The sequence below is a fragment of the Alnus glutinosa genome, chromosome 12 (genome assembly GCF_958979055.1).
Source record: "Alnus glutinosa chromosome 12, dhAlnGlut1.1, whole genome shotgun sequence".
Classification (NCBI taxonomy): domain Eukaryota; kingdom Viridiplantae; phylum Streptophyta; class Magnoliopsida; order Fagales; family Betulaceae; genus Alnus; species Alnus glutinosa.
Genome location: NC_084897.1, coordinates 17958871 through 17971852, shown reverse-complemented (window position 1 = coordinate 17971852; position 12982 = coordinate 17958871).

Sequence of the window (12982 nt, the reverse complement as noted above, 5' to 3'; positions counted from 1 at the left end):
TATTGGTGTTTGTATGTGGTGTAGTACTGTATGTTACGTGAGCCACTCAATGTGGATAAATAGATAGCCAACCGTTGATTTCACATCCTTGAGACAACCAACCGGTGCCCTCCACGTGTCACTATGTCTATATCAATTGAATATTTTCTTTTGCATGTCCCCCCGGCCCCATCCTTGCTTGCATTTTCATTTGTGTTCCAATTTATTTATTTTATTTTCAATTTAAACGATTACACATTTGATCCTTAATTTCGTAACAAATAAATTAACCATTTTGTTAATATTATCCTTCAAAATTTAACGGTCATATCATCAATATTTCTCCAAGACATTTTATAATTGAGAGTGATGCATGTGAGTTTGCAATGGGGACATTTATAACACATAATTATTTTTTTGTTCTTTTTAGTAAAAGCCTTCGAGAAATAAAAGGGAAACTCACTTATCCTATAATGTTTCGGCACTTTTGTAATTACATTTTTAAAGTTTGAAAAGTTGTAATTTCGGGTTCTTATGTTTAAAAATTTTTGTAATGCCACTAATCCGATAGGATTTAATATGAAATCTTAACAGAGAACGCCAAAATACTCCTTTTAAAAAAAGAAAATTACTCCATGGTCAGCCATGAATATCAAGTTGTTCCATTTTTTAAATAATAATAATAATTATTATTATTAGTTAGAGTAATTTTTCATTTTTATAAGTTTTACAGTGTTATCAGGAATATTTTACCTATTAACCATTTGGGTTAATCCTAAATCATATCAGTAAGGATGTCATTGCAAACTTTTAAAGCATGAAACTTGATATTGCAACTTCTTAAACTTTAAGAGTATGATTGCAATTTGCAAAAGTGCAGAAACATCAAGGGCTAAGTGAAGTTTCTCTAAAAATAAATTTGGGTTTATCTATGTACGTCAAGGAGATGTTAGGGTCTGTTTGAGTTTATGATTTCAAAAAGTACGATTCAAAAATAGCGATTTTAAATACAATTTGAAAAAATGATTTTTAAAAACGCAGTTAAGCGTATAGCAAAATCACAATTTGACCTTTAAAATCCCAAGTTAGCCTTTAAAATTTTGCGTTTTCAAAAAAGCACTCACTTGCCTGCGATTTGAAAAAGTAGTTTTTTGCCTTTTCAAATCGCAATTTTTTAAAAACGTAATTTCTAAACGGTTCATTTCTGCAATTTCATTTAAAATCACACTTTTTGTCTACAAAATTGCAATCTCAAATACACCCTTAGTTCTAGTTGCAGTAGTCCGAAAGTGGCATCCTTACTTTCTGGGCTCCAAATTTGTGATCCAGGCCCATTAAAAGAGTTTGGACCAAATTATTGCTACATAGGCCCAACAAAAATGGATTGGGATACAATCTACTATATATATATATATATATGAATTGAAAATTCAGTAAGTTGATGCACTCTATAGCAGTTCCATCCTTATCAGGACTATATTGATGAAACCTTATTAATTTAAACGATGGAAACTATGAATAAAACATCGAAGGTGATAAAGAGATGAAGACAGTAATGTCGTTTATAAAATATTAATGACAAGGTTCTTAGATTATAGTAAATGATTGATTAGTCACGAACTCAAAGTAATCTTGGCAAAAACAAAAAAGTTTAAGGTTATAATTGTTGAAATTAAAAATGTAAAAGGACGAAATTGACAGCTAAATAAAAAATGTAAGAGTAACATTCTCATCAGCACCAATAATGATACAACAGGTGTCTCTTATAATAAAATATATATATATATATATATATATATATATATATATATATATATATATATATATATATATATATATATATATATATATATATATATATATATATATATATATATATATATAAGTTGATGCACTCTATAGCAGTTCCATCCTTATCAGGACTATATTGATGAAACCTTATTAATTTAAACGATGGAAACTATGAATAAAACATCGAAGGTGATAAAGAGATGAAGACAGTAATGTCGTTTATAAAATATTAATGACAAGGTTCTTAGATTATAGTAAATGATTGATTAGTCACGAACTCAAAGTAATTTTGGCAAAAACAAAAAAGTTTAAGGTTATAATTGTTGAAATTAAAAATGTAAAAGGACGAAATTGACAGCTAAATAAAAAATGTAAGAGTAACATTCTCATCAGCACCAATAATGATACAACATGTGTCTCTTATAATAAAATATATATATATATATATATATATATATATATATATATATATATATATATATATATAAGAAGAAGAAGAAAAGAAAAAAAAATCTATTAGGGTGGTCCGACCACCAGCAGATTTGCTAGAGGGGGTGGCCAAACCACCACAGATTCGGCCAAATAGATTAGCTGAACCACCCCATAGAATTCCATTTTTTATATATTTTTTTCCTTTTCTTTTATATTTTTTTAATTATAGAGGACACATATCATATTATTATTGTTGTTGACGTAACACTCTAATAGTTTCCATCAAAATTTCAAGGAAAAAGTATACATACATTGTAGTTGCCGCCCAAAAACCATCCTTTTTTTCTTTTTCTTTTTTCTACCCATTTTTTGCGGAGATGCGGAGTTGCGATTTTCTCATCCTTTGGGATTGAGAAGAAGTATTTTTTTCATCCTTTGGGATTGAGAAGAGGATTGGGTTTGTTTTCTTGGCTGTTTTTTTTCTTTATTTGTTCATAGGCAATTTGGTAGGAAGAACGAGATAATTTTCGGTTTTTGAGAAGTGTTTGTGGGGTCTGTTTCATATGGTTTCTGGGCAATCTGATAGCGTAGTATGGCGAAGGATCTTTCGAAGTTATGGAGAAATTTTTCACTCTTGGAGGAGGAGAGCCTGGGAGTGGAGGCAGTTGATAAGGGGATGCAGGAGATTGTTTCTCGTAGTAGATCATGTATGGTGTGCAAATTGTTTTCTGATCGTATCATTGGCAAGGATGCCTTAAGGACGACGCTCATTCGAGCATAGAGACCAACTGGATCGTTAATGTTTAAGGCTCTAGGTGGCAATATTTTTTTGTTAGAATTTGAACACTCGTGGGATAAGGCTAGGGTGATTGAGGGCTAGCCATGAATTTTTGAAGTCTGATTTCCATTGCAGATTATAATGGGATTGTACCTCCTGCCCAAATGGATTTCGAAAAGGTGTCATTCTGGACCCGAATGTTCAATCTCCCCCTTTCCTGTATGAGCACAGCTATGGGCTTTCAGCTCGGTAATTCAGTGGGCATTGTGGAAGACGTGGAAAACAGAGGAGGATGGGGTCGGTTGGAGGACTTATCTCATGGTGAAGATTAAGTTGGATATTGCTAAGCCATTGGCACGGGGAAGAGTCTTGAAGCTTTAGGGTAATAATATGTGGGTCGCTTTTCAGTATGAAAGGCTCCCAAAGTTTTGTTATTATTGTGGAATTATTAAGCATGGGGTGGCAGGGTGTCTAAGCAGGAAGGGGAGTTCCTATCATGGCGATTCCTCGACGCAGCAGTTCGGGTCTTGGCTTCGGGTTTCCCCAGTTTTTAATCGTGCAAACTCAGGAAGAGGGTGGTCCGGCAGGAATGATGTAGCTTATTCCCCTAGCCAAGCTCCTTCGGGGGATACTGTTAGTCCAGCGGCGAAAGGTAGCCAAAAAGGGGATTCTCATATGGAGGTGGTTGAGCTATCTGAAGGGCAGTCTGCTCCGCCTCTGTTGGCGGCTATGGGTGGTGATGGTCAGAGTCGTGGGATCACAATGGAGGATCGTGTGGAAGATGGATTCTCTGAGAAGAAACTTGTGCTACCGAAGTCTAGTATCAGGGGCAAAAAAAAACTGGGAAGGAGATAATGCATAATCAGGTACGTCTGATTTGTGTGGAAAACAGCTATTTTCGGAACCTGTTTTGAGAGATAAAAGTCCTGATAAGGACTATGCTAATCAATATCCTACCATTTGGGGGGGGAGGGGGGGGGGGGGGTGGGGGCTCTTTTGAAGCTGCTATTTTGGGGGGTTCGCCTGGGCTTGAGAGGCCATGTAACTTTGGGCCTGTGTCTTCTCTGGGCCTGGTGAACGTTCTTGTGGTCCAGGGAGAAGTGAGGACTGTTGCACCCTCTTTAACATTTATGTCCAACGTAAATTCGAGTATTATTAAATTAGGGAAACAAGCTTCCTTGTGGAAGAGAAATAAGCGTGAAGGAAAGAAGCGTGAAAGGAGGGGGATGGTTGCTGGCAATCCTGCTATTAGTGGGGGGAGGAAACGTGATGGGTTTTATGCTGAAGGTGTTGACTCGGGGAAGAAACATAGAGTGACAGTTGAAGACACACAATTTACAAAGGCGAAGGATGAGGTTCAGCCCCGCCTAGCACCATTAGTTGTCTTAGTTGGAACTACCAGGGGCTTGGGAACTTTCGGGTAGTTCGGGACCTTTGCAGGATTGTGAAGGAAAAGCGCCCAAACATGGTTTTCTTAATGGAAACCAAACTCCAAGCGGGTAGGATTGAGTATCTAAAATCTCGGTTGGGTTTTGCTTGTTTATTTGTTGTTGACAGTAAGGGTAGAAGTAGAGGCCTAGTGTTGTTTTGGTAGGAGGCTTTTCAGGTATCCATCTAGAATTACAGTCGTTATCATATAAATGATGTGGTTCATTCAGATGAATTTGATTTCAGCTAGAAATTTTATGGTTTTTATGGCAACCCGAATGTTTGAAAGCGACGAGAATCTTGGGCCCTTCATCGTTTTCTTGAAACTTTCTCTCCTCTTCCATGGCTATGTTGTGGTGATTTTAATGAGATCATAGATGCTTCGGAAAAAAATAGGGAGGGCGAAACAATCAGGTAACCAAATGGAAGATTTTAAAAGTGCCTTGGAGCACTGTCGATTGTGTGATATGGGCTTCTCAGGATCACGATACACTTGGTCCAACAAGCGGCATGATGTTTTCTTTACAAAAGAAAGGTTGGATAGGGTGGTTGCCAATTCTGAGTTTGCATCTTTGTTTCCCCAACTTATAGTGGAGGTTCTACCTGCACGTACCTCAGATCATGCTCCTTTATTGGTCTCTTTAAAGGGGCTTTCAGGTAGAAATCGGAGTGGTTGCAGGTTATTTAAATTTGAAGCGTGGTGGCAAAAAAAACAAGGATTTCCTTGTGTGGTTAAGCAGGTTTGGAAAGTGAAGACAAGGCATCTGGATACTTGGGGAGCTGTGAAGAATAAAATTTCCCATAGTAAACAGGCGTGTCTTCAGTGGCGAAAAAACAATGTTGATCCCACGGCCAACCTCATTGAGAAGAAAACATTGGAGTTGGGGGTCCTTCAAGGAGAGGGAGAAGCTTCGGATATGGCATATTAATTCTTTACAGTGTGAAGTTAATGAATAAGTTGAGCTTGAAGAATTGAAATTGCATCAGAGGTCTAAACATGAGTGGCTTAAACATGGTGATAAGAACTCAAAATTCTTCCATGCTTTGGTTAATCAATGATGTAACAGTAGCTCGATTAAAAGTGTAGAGAACGCAATGGGGGGGGGGGGGGGTGTAATGCTCGGATCAATCAGAGGTTGAAATGGCTTTTTTGGGCTATTATCGTTCTTTGTTTACTACAGCGAGACTTGAAGGCCTTGACCATTGTCTCTCGGGTATTGCAAGGAAAATTATACCATATATGAATGCTAGTCTAATCAAACCGTGTACTATTGAGGAAGTTAGCATGGCTCTTAATCAAATGGGGCCTTTTAAATCCGCGGGTCCAGATGGTTTCTCGGCAGCTTTCTACCAAAAGAACTGGAGCTCTATTGGGGATGAGGTTTGTAGAGCTATATCTTCCTTTATTCGTGTGGGTTATATGGATGAGGAGGTAAATTTTACACAAATTGTTCTAATCCCCAAAAAGAATAATCCAGTCTCTGTAACTGATTATCAGCCTATTAGCCTCTGTAATGTCATTTATAAAATTACTTTTAAGGTATTGGCTAACCGCCTTAAAGTAGTTCTTCCTCTGATTATATCTCCAAATCAGAGTGCTTTTATCCCTGGTCGGTTGATAACGGATAATATTTTAGCGGCTTATGAAACCCTACATTCCATACAAACTAGACATTGGGGGAAGACGGGATATGTGGCAGTAAAACTTGATATGAGCAAGGCATATGACCGGGTTGACTGGTATTTCCTAGATGTAGTTATGCGGAGGATGGGGTTTTCACAGGTATGGCGTGGTCTTATCATGCAATGTATTTCTTCAGTTCATTTTTCCATTCTTATTAATGGGCAACCTATGGAGAGTTTCAAACCAACGCGAGGCATTCGACAAGGGGATCCTATTTCCCCTTATCTGTTTATTATTTGTGCGGAGGCACTAAGTACACTCCTCTCCCAAGCTGCTACATCGGGGTGGCTCACAGGGGTTCCTTCTTCTCCAAAGGGACCTCGATTGAATCATCTTTTTTTCACGGATGATAGTTTGTTGTTTTGCATGGCTATTTCTAGAGATTGTGAGAGATTATCTCAACTGCTATAGTGCTATGAGAAGGCTTCAGGTCAACAACTAAATAAAGAAAATACATCGATTTTCTTTAGTTGTAATACTAGCCAAGAGGACAAGGATTGCATCATTCAGTTATCTGGAGTTCCTGGCACGCCAAGGTATGATAAGTATCTGGGACAACCTGCGCTTGTGGGAAAATCTCGAATGCAGGAATTCAAAAGTATTAAGGATAGGGTGTGGAAGCGGTTGTATGATTGGAAGACAAAATTTCTATCACAGGCTGGAAAAGAAATTCTTCTTAAAGCTGTGATCCAAGCAATTCCAACATATATGAGAGTCCTTCTATTACCTCTGGGGTTGTGCACGGAGATCAATTCCATGATGCAGAAATTCTGGTGGGGGCACAAAGAAAACAAATCTAAGATCCACTGGATGAGTTGGAAGAAAATGGGCTTTGCAAAATCGAAGGGAGTTATGGGTTTTTCATGATTTGAGATGCTTTAATAAAGCTTTACTTGTTAAATAGGGATGGTAGTTAATTCAAAACCCTAATAGTTTGGTGGGGCAGATTTTAAAAGCTAAATATTTCCCAAGGGGTAACTTTCTGGAGGCCAATCTAGGCAACAAACCCTCCTTTGCTTGGTGAAGCATTTTTGGTGCAAAAGAGCTACTTCAAGATGGGCTTGTTTGGAGAATTGAGGATGGTAGACAAGTGAAGATATTGAAAGATAAATGGCTTCCCACTCCGACAACATATTCTATTCAATCCCCTCGAATTAATTTTCATGTAGAGGCTATTGTGAGTGAGTTGATTGATCAGGATTCTAAATGGTGGAATGGGCAGCTTCTTACATCTCTTTTCTTAAAGGATGAAGCTGATATTATCTCAAAAATACCTTTAAGTAGGTATGGCCATGATGATTTGATGCTATGGAGGGGGACTACCATAGGAGATTTTACAGTACAGAGTGCTTACCATATGGAGAAAGAAAGGTTAGATGCTGTTCGTGGTGAATGCTCACAACAGTCCGAGATCCATTATCTATGGAAGAAGATTTAGGGAATGAAGGTGCATAATTCCCTTTAAATGTTCCTATGGAGGGCCTATCATGATATCCTTCCAACTTGGGATAATCTGCATCGTCGAGGTATGGATCTGGAACCTTCTTCTGATTTTTGTAAAACTGAACGAGAAACCGTTTTGCATGTGTTATGGTCTTGTCCTTCAGCCTTGGATGTTTGGGGGGGGGGGGGGGGGGGGGGGGGGGTTTGTGGAAGGAAAATTTAGAAGTGCTCCAATATACAAAACTCTTTTCTTGAGGTGCTGGAGTATATTTTTGAATTTTTTACTTCTAAGGAGATTGAAAACTATGCGAAAATTGCTCCAAGAATTTGGTTTAGGAGAAACAACGTTATTCATGGAGGGGTTTTTTTACATCCGAATGAATTGTTCCATGTGGCAACGTCTCTTATGGTCGACTATAGAAGTGCAATGGAACCAGATCAAATAGAGAGAGAGCTTGAAATTCCTCCTGTTCTTGTTGGTGCTATTCAGTGGTGTCCTTCTCCTCCTGGGATGTACAAACCAAATTGGGATGTTACCATTGACACAATAAATGGTAAGCTGGGTTTTGGTTGCACTGTTCGGGATATTCATGGCACAGTTCTGGCTGCTTTTTGTGACATGGTGGACACTGTGGTTGATCCAGTGGTTGCGGAAGCTCTTGCGGCTTTACGGACGGTGGAGTTTTGCAAAAACCGGGGTTTTACTTTGATCATATTGGAGGAAGATTCATTACTTGTGGTACAGGCGATTAATAGCTCAGGTGTAAGCTGGAGCAGATATGGGATAATTATAGAAGATATTCAAAATGTTCTCCAGGGCTTCCAGAATTGGAAAACATGCCACATTAAATGGCAAGGAAATATGGCAACTCACAAGTTGGCACAAGTTGGAGTTCAACAAACTATTACTAGAATATGGATTGCCTGTATTCCTGATTGTATTCATCAGGTTGTTGTTTCAGAGATTTCATCTCTGATTTTATAGAACTTTTTAGGGTTTGGTTGATTTACATTTTATTAATGAGATTAGTAATATATATATATATATATATATATATATATTTTTTTTTTTTTAAAAAAAAAGGGGTATACATACCCCTTCAAACCACTAGCTAGGTAATTTGCAATGTTTCCTCAAACTTTTAATTGAAGCAATGTTTCCCCAAACTACTAGAAAATTGCAATGTATCCCATTTATACCAAAAATGACAAAAATACACTTATACACAATTTAGAAAACAATAATAATAAAAAAAAAAACACAAATAAAAAATAAAAACATAACATAACATTAAAAAAAAAAAAAAAAAAAAAAAAACTAGTGACCCACGACAGTGCTTGTGGGTCTTCCATGGCTGCCCTGAGTTTTTTTTTTTTTTTTTTTTTTGGATTTATAAGGGTATTTGTCTTTTTGATAATGTTTAAGAGTATTCACTACCAAAAAAAAAAACCCCCCTAGTTTTGAGCCCTTTTTGGGCAAAAAAAAAGACATTAATCATTTGAAGTCGTTTTAATAATGTCAATTAGAAAGCGACTTAAAACATAGGGTTTGGACTTCGAGTTAGAGTTGTTTCACTGTTCAAACGACTCTAATTGTTTTTAGTCATTTAAACAGTAAAACGACTCCAATGTGAACAAAATAATTAAAACAAAAATCAAGAATTTCACCGGAGCGCTCTAGCACATGACTCCTGCGCTGGGTATACGAGAATTATGTGGGTGGGCTAAAAAAAAGTTTAAAATATATGGAACAATAAAAACAATAAAAATCTAGAACATTAATTATGTTGGAAAGCTAATTTCAAGCATAATGAATTTAAACATTCACATTTTAACTTAAAACCCAAACCAATCACATGATTTTCGTACACTATCAATAATGGGTGTCAAGAAAATGCAAAGGAAAGCTATGAATTTTACCTCATACAACCCATGGCCGAAAACCCATTTTTTCTTTCTTCTTTTTCTTCTCTCTCGTGCTGGATCTCTCTGATCTCTGTCGGGTTGCACAACGTTGTGGCGAAGAAACGAGAATGAGAAGAGAGAGAGAAGAGAAGCTGGGAGGAATAAGGGAACAGAAGGGTTTTATTTTTCAAAAAAAAAAAAAAAAAAATAGTGTCGTTTGATTCCCCAAACGACACTAAATTTAAATTTAGAGTCATTTTTGTATGTGAAACGACTCTAAATGGTTAAAGTCGTTTACTATTTAAACAACTCTAACCCAAACGAGTCAAACGACACTAAATCCCTTCTATTTTATAGTGTTATTTTTGCCTTTTGTGGGACAAAATGGGTACAACATTGTAATTTTCTGGTAGTTTAAGAGGCACATTGTTTCAATTGAAAGTTTGGAGAGACATTACAAACTGTATGGTAATTCAATAAGGATGTGTACTTTTTTTTCAAATTTCAAATAGAAGTTTGGCGCACGTGGGGAGGTCATTTATCATTTATGCTGATTACAAGTAATTTTAAGCCAATTTTTAAATCCTGAAAAAAAAAAAAAACTATTATAAATCAATGCTAACCACAACAATTGATTTTGCATTTTTTAGCAAGGAAATTAGCTGCATGGTTTTTGTACAGTGGCAATGACAGCTCACCCATACTTGGTCTGATGACTGATGGGGGTCTCCATGCAAATATTTGAAATCCATTTGATTCAGATTTCAGGCTGACAAATCACAAAATTTTAGCCTCTTTTAATTACGAGTAATGCTACATATCATCCATTTGTTCCCCCAAAATTGATGTGGCTCTTAAAATCACCACTGAATTTATGATAGATCATTATTGGATTTTGATCCAATGGTGATTTTAAGAGCCAGATCAATTTTGAGGGGACAAAATGAGGATAAATGGATGATATGTAGCATTACTCTTTAATTACACCTATTTTTTTTTCGATAGATATTTTTTTTTAGAAATAATAATAATAATAATAATAATAAAATGTGAAAATTCAAAAATTCATTGGACTTGCCCATAGCACCTTTTTTATTTATTTTTTTATTTTTATTTTAAACAATATGAAATTAAAAATGAATGAAACATGAGATACCAACGTTACAAATTTTTAAATTTTGAGATTATAATTGCAAAATCACTTATACTTCGAGATATGGAAGTAAAGTAACATTTAAAAACTTAAAGTATGAGATAGATGGACCCAAATACTATATAAATCCATACCAAATCCAAACTGATCAATCTTATGGGTTTCCTTTAATAACACAAATTAGCATTTTAAGTTTGACTAATTCCTAATTCAAAATAATAATAATAATAATAATAAAGGTTTGACTAATTATGTTGCTAGGCCAGGTGTGAACAAGCTGATGCTTGCTTTATCAGGTTGAAGATTGTAAATTATTAAAAAAATCATTATATACATAAACTATGTGTTAATTAGAGTACGTCTTGCTTTATTAGGTTTGATGGGAATTGACGTGTTATATGATGATTGGTGAGGCTTGTGAAGCAAGATTAAATCTACATGGACCAAATTTTAAGGTAACCGAAGCCAACAGGAACTCACCCACGCTCGGATTTGGATCTCTCACTTTGCCTCGTCTGAGCTTAATTACACTCGGATTTCTCTCTACAATATTAATGCCCGGCCATGATTGAGGCCGATTGGAGCTCATGTTCAGCATTAAACTGCCGCCACACGCAATTCCTACCCATTTCATCAAGGGATCAAATGGCCGAGTTCACTCCTTTGACCCAATTTTTTTTGGCCTTTGTAGTATTGTTTGATGACCAAAGTCCATTTAAGGCTCACAGTTAGCTTCATCTTTTGAGTCTTTGCTGGCCAATTTTTTTTTTTTTTTTTTTTTTTGGCCTTTGTGGTATTATTTGATGACACCGACTGTCACCAACTCTAATCGCCGCCACCAACTCCAACGAGTTTCTGACCATCATCTCCGACCTTCGCCTCTGATCGCTGTCATCTCCAAAACTTACAATTGACATCATACAGTCTTATCCACTCCATCCACGCCTATAAAATGCACTCCCCACGCCTTTCAAACTTCATTGGTTTAACATGTTTTTATAGAGTTAGTATGAGCTTTGGTTAAGCTATAATATGGTATGGGTAGAAGTTATGAGTTTCTCATGCATTTTGGTACCCATCAAACGTTCACTGCATTTGACTAAACATTCGACCCTTGTTAGTCAAATGCTCAACTTTGATACTGAACATTCGACAGTGACAAAAAAAATGTATTATTAGGGTTTTAATGATGGATTATAGTACTAGTGCATTATTAGAGTTTTTACGTGCTTGTGTTAGAACTCTCGTTATATTATGTGTAATATTAGGGTATGTTTCGTAGTAGCGGGAGTTCAAGATGTTCGAATTTGTGGATGAGCGTTTGATTAAAACAGCATGTTGTTTTCCATGTCTTCATAAAGTTCGATCTTGGGACCTATCCGTTGCGCAATGATTTTGTGCACATGATCCCAACAATCCATCCATCCTGTGATCTTATCCAAGAGCATTGAACAATGAGCAACATAAAACTTCTTTGAGATAAGAGGAATTCTTAAATATCTAAGTTCTAACTGACAGCTTCCCTTCCTTCATTTGTAGACACTCATCAATAGTAAAAGGAACTCTTATCTGGATTTGCAGCCAAACTGAACAAAGAAGCAAACTCTTGAAGCACCTTTTTAATAGTCTTGGTGATACACTTATACACCACATTACGACAAAATATGGCCATATGGGTCTAAATTTACCCATCGAAGAGGGATTCAACTATTTAGGCACAAGAGTAATTATTGTTGCATTAACCTCTTTGAGAAGTTTACCTAATCCAAAATATGATTTAATTGCTCACTGACATCCTCTCCAACTATTGGCCTGCCAAGCTTAATTGAAAAAACCTTGCAGAGAATCCATCTGTCCCTGGTGCCTAGTCACTCTTCATTTCAAAAATAGTTTTCTTCATTTCTTCAGTTGAAACTTTCTTCTGCATAACATTGCTTTGATCCTCTGATATGATTTTCTTCATTAGCTGTTGTATTCTCTCTGCTTTCAGCTCATCAAATTGATTACTAGTTGTACCGAGTAACTACTGTTTACAAAACTCCACTGTTACCCTCTTTGTTTGCCAGCATATTCAACTTTCTTCCTTGCTCCTAGATTCAACCATTAATTCCTTGACTTTTGCTTCAAAAATGCCTCCTCTCCTCAGCTTTGTTGATTTGACATGTATATATTCATGTACACATTTATTTTCTTTTTTCATGCATTCAGTATTTCCAAGAGTAGAGAGAACCTCCCAATGTGATTAATCCCTCCATACAGCTCTGCATTCTTAGCTAGATTTCAGTGTCCTTTTCACCGATTTAAGTTTTGCATTCAACTTAAACATTGGAACACCTTCACCCTCTAGTATTCCAACCTTCAGCAACACATGATAGAAAGTTTTCATTCT